The 7,619-nt window shown below is 35.3% G+C and overlaps 1 long non-coding RNA gene across 1 annotated transcript; it reads left to right on the top strand.

Annotated features, from left to right (window-relative positions):
• The first annotated feature begins 1,254 nt into the window (after positions 1-1,254).
• Positions 1,255-3,869, top strand: LOC131017156 (uncharacterized). Its single transcript, XR_009099457.1, has 3 exons — positions 1,255-1,323; positions 2,916-2,991; positions 3,614-3,869. It is a non-coding gene; the product is annotated as an uncharacterized LOC131017156 (long non-coding RNA).
• Positions 3,870-7,619: the final 3,750 nt, after the last annotated feature.

Genomic DNA, 7,619 nt, shown 5'->3' with positions numbered 1-7,619 from the left:
ATTTTCAGATTAAAAGAAATAAACAGAATTAAAAAAAAAGAAAATAAAAATAACTTGGGTTAAATACAAATAAGATTATATGCACTTTAATTAAATGAGATAAAAAAAACAACAATTTCAATACCTTTTATGTAATTGAGATTAACAAAAGTAATCAAAAGTCATTAGCACTACCCTTTATTCCACTCACAACACCTTTATCAGCTTTTCTTAGTTTTCGTGCCCAACCCCAAATGGGAGTTTATATCATGGACGGAGGGAGTATATCTTAGTATCATTTTGTTTACTTTATATGACTAAATTAAATTGAATAACTTATTTTTAAAAATATTTTTTAAGTGTTTATATGACCAAATCAATTGAATAACCTGTTTATTTTTTAATAGTATATTTTTTTGGTGAATCAAGCTGTCATCCACTAATCATATCCTCTCTCCTCTTTTGCTTATCTTCTTCAACGCATCATCATCTGCAATTCTGCATCTATTTTCTATCTCTCGACTTCTCTCCAAAAAATCAATGAAGTCGTATCTCTCTCTCTCTCCTAACTTCTCTTTCTAGAATCCAACTCACAGCAAATGTTTTATCTTCGCAAAAAGCTCACCAATTTCTCCGTCTCTCAAAATCACAGTAATAAATCGACGACAAGTTGTGTATTGTGTGGGAAGGTTAAGACTTTAGAAGTACACATTACTCCACTGGATCATTATTGCCATGAAAATAGAAATAACTGAAGGGATGAAGATGAAGGACTCTTATCGACGCCATGCTTCTCCCTCTTACAGTAGAATTAAGAAGAAAAAAGAAAATAAAATAAGATTTCAGAGCGACGGAAGATGTGGAAGATGTAGATATGCTTCTCCCTCCTACAGTAGTAATCACTGGTCGTGAGTCTGAATCTCGTCGATGATGGTACTATGAAAATGAAAAAGTGATATTTTTGGTTTGTAATTATATTTTGGGTGTGTAATTAATGGAAACAAAAGAAATGAAACACCTTTCTAAATCGCGTGTATATCACTCGAACCGGAGTTAAAACGATACCGATACTCAACCGATATATAAAAATACAGGGGTAGCCACGTGTTAAAATTTTAAGGTAGACGCGCACCTTCCTCAATTGCGCAACGCGCAGCATAGAATTTACCGATATTTTTACAACTTGTGTTAATTAAAGATGAAGATTAAATGGATAGGCTGAGTCCACGTATACTTTACTGTTCGTTCTTCTTCTTTAAAAGACACTCCCTTCTTCAACAAGTTACCCAAACAATCTCCCAGTTTAGACAGTAACATCAACGCACCTCGACCAAAGTTCTTAAGGTTAAATCTTGAACCCTCATCTGATTTGCTGTTACTGTAAGATTTAAAGTATCACATGTATATATACTCTTCTTCCCAGTAGCCAACTCATTCATGGATAAACATGTTTTATATACATTGTGCATATCAAGAGGCAAGAAACTGAAAGAAATGATCTTTATATATGTATGCATAATGCACCGAATCGGCTATTACAGAAACACATATTTGTATATTTAGATCGCAAATCATAAAGTTTATGTTTTTAAACAAGACATTGAAATATTTCAAGAACATTGCATTCACGAAAACATAAGTAGAAAAAGGGAAACTTGGTTTAAAGCTTTGATTTTTGCTTGCCGTGTTGAGCCGGTTGATGCCGGTGCGTCTGAGTCGGGTCTGTTGGGTGTTGTCGCTACTGAGTCGAGTCGGGGAAGAGGGCTGGCAGAGACGGCGGCGTGGAGACGCTTCTGTCCGGCCGAGCTTGAGCAGAAAGGAGATGGAGTCGAGAGATGGACGGAGGTCAGGGCACGGTGGCGGCTTCGCTGCTGCTGTCCGGCCAAGGGCGAAGGATGAGAGAAGGGGGGAGGCGGTGGTTGCTACTGCCAGCGGCGGCTCCGCCATGGCCAGAAATCGAGGGAGGCGACGGAGGCCACGGAGGCCGCCGTTGCCAAGGAGGAGGCGGTGCGGACGTCGCCGGTGAGGGAGCAGTGAGAGCTGTGAGACGGAGTGGTGGCTCGTCGCTGCCATTTCGCCGGGAGTTAGAGTGTTGGCGCGAGTTGGGGAGCTAGGGCTCCTATTCGCGGCGCCTCTTCGTCGACCAGAATCGGAGCAATAGATGAGGGAGAAGAGAGAGTCGACGGGAGGAGCGGCTGACGACGGCGCCCTTCGCTGGGGTCACAGGGGCAGCGCCGTCTCTGTCGGATTCTGGTGCGTGTCGAGGGAGAGAGAGATTTGAGAGAGCAGAGCGTCTGTGTTTGTGTGTAGCCGAGAGAGAGAGGGAGCGAATTGGGGGAAGAAGAAGAAAGGTTTTGGGCTTGGCTGATGGGCTGATTTTAACTTCTGTTGGGCCGTTTTTATTTTAAAAATATTGGGCTCAAAATTTTTACAATTGTGCTGCAACTATTTATTTAAGTCATGGGTTGAGTATTTAAATGTTGGGCCTCATCTTTTAAATAACTTAGGCTGTGAATTTTTAAGAACTTGGGCCTTGAATTTAATTATTTTGGGCAGTTCATATTTTAATTAATTTAACTACCATTAGTTTGATTAATTATTTTTTAAAAGATAAATTGCATAATAATATTATATTATTATTATGTGCATATGTTAAGTAAATTACTTATCATATGTTTCAACTTTCAAGCATGACATGAAATTGCATTTGCATTATGCAATAAAAAGAATTATGATTTTAATTGGTTTCATAAATCCAATTATCAAAGAAGATCGAGTAAGGATATTGTTGGTGTCATTGACTCAAAAATTTAGTTTTCAGTTATTTATTCATTAATTTTTTTAAAACCCGGCGTGATGAATCATAAAATGTTAAAGCACTTTACCATGACTTGAGCTTAGATTTAAGAGACCTATTAAGAATAGAATTCTTGTAGGCTTTGAGGATCAAGAGGATTAGCACTGCTATTCCGATTCAGAGTTAAGTTTAAAAGACAGGCTTTGCCTATTCAGGTGGGCTTACTTTCCAAATGTATAAAGTATGATTGAGTTATTAAGCTCTAAATGTTTCAATGAAATGCAAATTATTTATTCAATGAAATGCAAACTGTTTATCCAATAAAATATTTATGTGCACTCTGCTCTGTTTAAGGCTCGCCACAACGAATCAATTGAGGTTCTCTTATGGCCTAACACGTTATTTGAGAATTGTGTACACTCGTTAGCTGACTCGGTGGGTTGATCTCCATCGGGCACTAACTAAGAGGCGTTATAAGGGTGCTTGCTGGATGTGTTCCGAAGCATGTAATGTAAGGGCCTGCCTGGGTAGCGTCCCGAGGTCAATTCAACTTGTCTGAGTTACGTCCTCAGGGCAAGTGCAATGGGAGAAATGGATCCGTCGGTGGCTAAAAGGTCCGGGATCACAACGAGTAACAGAAAGGGAGTGTGACATGTGCGCACAAATGAAAGAAATTATTTTAACATGCTTAGAAGTTATTTCAATTTAAAACCTTCTAAGTTATGTCAATTATGATTGGATAAACTGCTCTTTACGAAAATAATGAAATGTTTATGAAAATGCTTGCCCACTGAGTACATTAGTACTTAGCCCAAAAATCCTTTCAAATGTTTTCAGGTTGGCTGGCCGGTGCTGACGGGACGGAGCTGAGGCTAGAGTTAAATTCCTATGTTAGACTTCCGCTGTAGCAATTACTCATATCCGTCTTTTATTTTCCCAACTTAAGATCTTCATGTTAAATTTCAAATGATATACCTGACCGAGCTCAGACTCTTCACTACTAAATTTATGCTAATGAATGTCGGTTGTCAGAAGCATGAAACAAAACTTGTGATCCAAAGGGGCATAGCCCGACTTTCTATCATATTTCGGTTTTAACAAGATTTTTCCCTTGTTTATTTCTATGAATTAGTTGCACCTCGATTATATTTATTCATTCAAGAATTGGGGTGTGACAGAAATTTATAGGCATAAATTTTTATTATTCTTCTTTTTTCTATGACTAGCAGGAAGAACGTGCGATGCACGTTGAACACGTTTGATTTTTACTATGTAAATAAAATTGATCATAGATATTTTTATATAGTTTTGAAAACGTTGAACACGTTAGATTTTTACTATCTAAATAAAATTCATAGATATTTTTATATAGTTTTGAATATTTGTATTAATTCATTTGATTATTATTATAATTTAAAAAAAGAACCAATGCAACTATTAATGAATAAATTTAAAAGTAATAAAGTAATATTCATGCCTCTAAATAAAAATGCTAAAAAATCTATGAAAAACATCCTAAATTATCTAAGTACTGAGCAAGACGAATTTTAAATCTTTTCTTGTTTGATTTTGACGATTGAGGATCTCTTCTTCTTATTTTTGGTTTGCAACAGAATGTTGTTCAGTGGCAGATCATCGTCACTTGTAATGTCAATGTAGTCATAAAACTTTTTCTTGGTTATCCTTCTTTTTTTCTTTTGCGATTATGTAGGCTGCAACTCCATCGTATATTTTTTCTTTCTAGAGGGGATTTTTCTTTTTTTATTTCTCGGGTGAATTTTTCTTTTCCTCCACTTCAGTTGACTCTTCTTTAATATCTCCAACATTGATGCTTTCCACTTCAGTCGGCTCTTCTTCAATATCTCGAACATTGAGCTTTCCATTGGTTGCATTTTTTCATCAGAATTTATAGGAATTTTAAAGCATGAATGTGTTGTTCTTCCTTCTGGCATGATCCCTGCAGCAACTCCAGATGTAGCAGTTGCAAGAGCTATGTGTTTTCTTAATCTAAGATGAGCTAATAGTGCACGATATAAGAAAGTCTTTCCCGTTCCACCGGGTCCATCTATGAAATAAATCCCACTTTCTGCTTTCTGTATGCATCTCAAAATCATAGAAAATGATTTCCGTTGGTCATCATTCAACTTTAACTTTGCATCTTGATCTTCCTCAGGAATTTGTATCGACATCTCATGTTGTATCTCTCTATAACAATTATTTTCTATATTAGCATCACAAGAAGGAATTGTGGGAAGATCATATGAATTTATATCTTTTCCCATGCTCTCTAACAAAACTCTTAAGCTCAACAATGTCTTAGAAACTCGTTGTCGAATTGAAGTATTGGCATCCCTTTTAAAATCTTCAGACATAGCATCAAAGTAAGTATCCCATAGAACTTTTACATCTGCCGGTGCAAAATGTACCAAGATTATTGCAAACAACCTCCGTAGTTCATTTGGCATTTGAAATGTTATTGCTCATTCATGCAATCGAAAATTCTTTGATCAGCTTCTATTAAATCCCTTTTTTGGTGCCGCTTCTTTAAATGTTGAGCATTCTATACCATTAACCGTCAATAAATATCAGAAAGAGGTTGGTCCCCTAACATGATTCAACAATAATTTTTCATAGTACCTTTCTCCTTCAATCGGACTAACTGCACTTACGTCCAATAACACCAATTTTCTGCCTTTTTGTCCAATTTTTGTTCCTCTTATTCATATGTAATGCTATGTTCTCGGTAGAGATATTGCCTTGCCTTTTCACTTGTAGCACACATAGTAAAATATTCAGTTAGCATTGTTTTTGAAACATGATCCCACAACAAAAGCTTCTGCAGATTTTGGGATGCGTGATAGGATACAAACTATTTATTAGGAAGGTGAAGCTGTAAGTTGATAACTGCTAGAGAAATATCATTCAAACCAAATTCACAAATTCTCCACATTGCTTCTTGTGCAAATACCCATCGTGCATCTTGAAATTGTTTGATTTCATCAACTTGACACGGATGATCATCTTGGGTTATATGAACTGACACCCTATCATGTCCCTTATAGATATATTTGTACAAATACTTAACAGTTATGATACCAGAGCATACCTCAACATTAATATGATAGTTGTATCTGGACAATAGATGTGCATTATATGGTACAACCCATTGGTTGTCTAAGTCTGTATTCCGAACACGTACAGTTGATCCATTTTTTCTTCTTCTGTAAATTGGATATCCATCTTTACCTTGTTGTGTGCTTTCACAATATGGTCGTGGATAATGGCATTTGCATTTTCCTGTCACCATACAAGGATTATTTAGATTTTTCTCTCCACAAGGTCCATGCATCATATGTTTTTTCACCAATTCAAACAATTCGGAATTGTTTTCTTCATCGGGAAGTTCGGCACTTACAAACTTATCTATTTCACTTGTCATTTTCAACTTATGCCCGGACTTGAAAATTATCAGCATGTGGACATGTGGTAACCCTCTTTTTTTAAATTCAACTACATCAACATGTGCAGCTACATGTCCAAAAATTTTCCTCTTAAATAATTGATCTTTCAAATCTTGCAATTTTGCTCGAAATACTCCTGTAGTTAAGTCTGGACGATCTTGAGCTGCTTGACCATCATATAATGTTTGTTGTATTTCTTTCCACTCTAGATTGCAAATCATTGTAATGAATAGATCTGGTTTTCCAAATCTTTGTACTAATGTCAATGCATCAAGATATCTACGACGCATATCTCTTGGTCCTCCTATAAATGTTGCTGGCAGAACAATTCTTTTGCCAACTTCATTCCCTCTTAATTCTCCATTGAAGACACTATTCACAATTCCTTGATACAATTTTACTCTCATACTTGCTTGGTTTTGACGATAATAATAGTCTTGTTGTCTCCAATTTTATGTACATATCCACTATATATTGCTGTAATAATCTTCCAGCTAATAAGAGTATGGATTGTCTTGGATTTCTAATCTGTATCTTTTAGCAAATATATTCTCGGCACGATACATGCTTAACGTTTTCTCTTCTAACACCTAAAAACATAGAAAAATGCAATAAAAAAAATTAAAAAAAGTTATATTATAGTGATTAGTGAAATAAAATAAATATAACAATATACAAAATAAATATATATGTCAACAATTGCTTAAAATATATTCATTATCACCTAAACACTCTAAATACAAATCAACACTTTATCGATTCAGCTCATTCATAGATAGGATTTATAGATTATGATTAAGTAGGGATTTCATTAAGACATATGCATAATGAGAAAAGTAAATAGAAGCTAAGGTGGAGCATAAATATTTGTAATTTGTAATTGTAAAATTCTGAAAATCAATTTATATTATGGTGATGATTAGTATGCTACAGTTAATGGGTGGGAATGAAAAGAATGTTCTCTACTCATAGCCAATTATAATCTCATGATTGGAATAATATAACTTTAGAAGAATAAAATCATCCAAAAGTTTAATACTATAATTTATCAAATCAGTAAAATCAATTATAAACATTATAAAAATATAAAATATGATACTTAACTAATTTAATCATTAATCATTTTATAAAAAGTGACGATGAAGCGCAGTCTGTTGGTAAGACGCTTCTCCTCCAACGAATAGGTCGGGGGTTCGAGTCACCCTAGGAGCTAGAGTGTGAGTGGGTTTTTTCCTAATTTAAAAAAAAAATCATTTTATAAAAAGTTAATAGAGATACTTTGTTCTTCATTGGAGATAATATCGCTTGCATTTATGGTTCTTGCTAATGAAGTAGAAGTAGAAACAGAATTTGTGTTAAGAACCAAAGATGCTGGATCAATC

The sequence above is a fragment of the Salvia miltiorrhiza genome, chromosome 3, assembly GCF_028751815.1.
Source record: "Salvia miltiorrhiza cultivar Shanhuang (shh) chromosome 3, IMPLAD_Smil_shh, whole genome shotgun sequence".
In the NCBI taxonomy this organism is placed as follows: Eukaryota; Viridiplantae; Streptophyta; class Magnoliopsida; order Lamiales; family Lamiaceae; genus Salvia; species Salvia miltiorrhiza.
Note: the sequence above shows the minus strand (reverse complement) of the source record. Positions and strands in the feature narration are given on the sequence as shown.